Source organism: Henckelia pumila, chromosome 1, assembly GCF_033568475.1.
Source record: "Henckelia pumila isolate YLH828 chromosome 1, ASM3356847v2, whole genome shotgun sequence".
Taxonomy (NCBI): domain Eukaryota; kingdom Viridiplantae; phylum Streptophyta; class Magnoliopsida; order Lamiales; family Gesneriaceae; genus Henckelia; species Henckelia pumila.
The window spans coordinates 37,335,654-37,336,194 of record NC_133120.1 but is presented as its reverse complement, the minus strand read 5'-3'; the positions used below and the strand labels follow the sequence as shown (position 1 = coordinate 37,336,194).

The following is a 541-nucleotide window of genomic DNA, read 5'->3' as shown; positions in this document are numbered from 1 at the left end:
CAATCTTCGCATTCAGGGCCATTAAAGCATCAACTTCATGAACTTCAGCTTTCCTTTCCTTTTTCACATCCGGCCACCCAATATTTCTCTCAGCCATATTTCCAATAATCTCTCATGCCTCTGTTGGTGTCTTTCTGAATAAACTTCCATTGGCAGCAGCGTCTAACATGGATCGAACCAACTGATCAGACCCATTTTAGAATGTCTGAGTCTGCTGGCTCTGAGTAAGATTATGTTGAGGGCACTTCCTCAACATCTTCTTGAATCTGGTCCATGCTTCATGTAAGGACTCTCCCTCCTTCTGCTTGAAATAAATAATGTTATAAAATAACTTCGCCATCTTATACTAGTACAAGTGTCCAACCATAATGGTGACCTGACACAGGACTTACGTATCCAACCATCAACAAACATGTAGGGGAAGGCCCTACTACTAAATATCTCAAGGATATGGAATCAATATGCTCATGTATGCAACATACAGCCATGACATGTTGTATCATATAAACCATGCAAGCACATAATAAATGCTTACTCAATC

At 40.3% G+C, this 541-nt stretch overlaps 1 non-coding gene across 1 annotated transcript; it reads left to right on the top strand.

Moving 5' to 3' along the window:
* The first annotated feature begins 227 nt into the window (after positions 1-227).
* LOC140876994 (small nucleolar RNA R71) lies at positions 228-334 on the top strand. The gene has a single exon (XR_012149216.1). It is a non-coding gene; the product is annotated as a small nucleolar RNA R71 (small nucleolar RNA).
* The last annotated feature ends 207 nt before the right edge of the window (positions 335-541 follow it).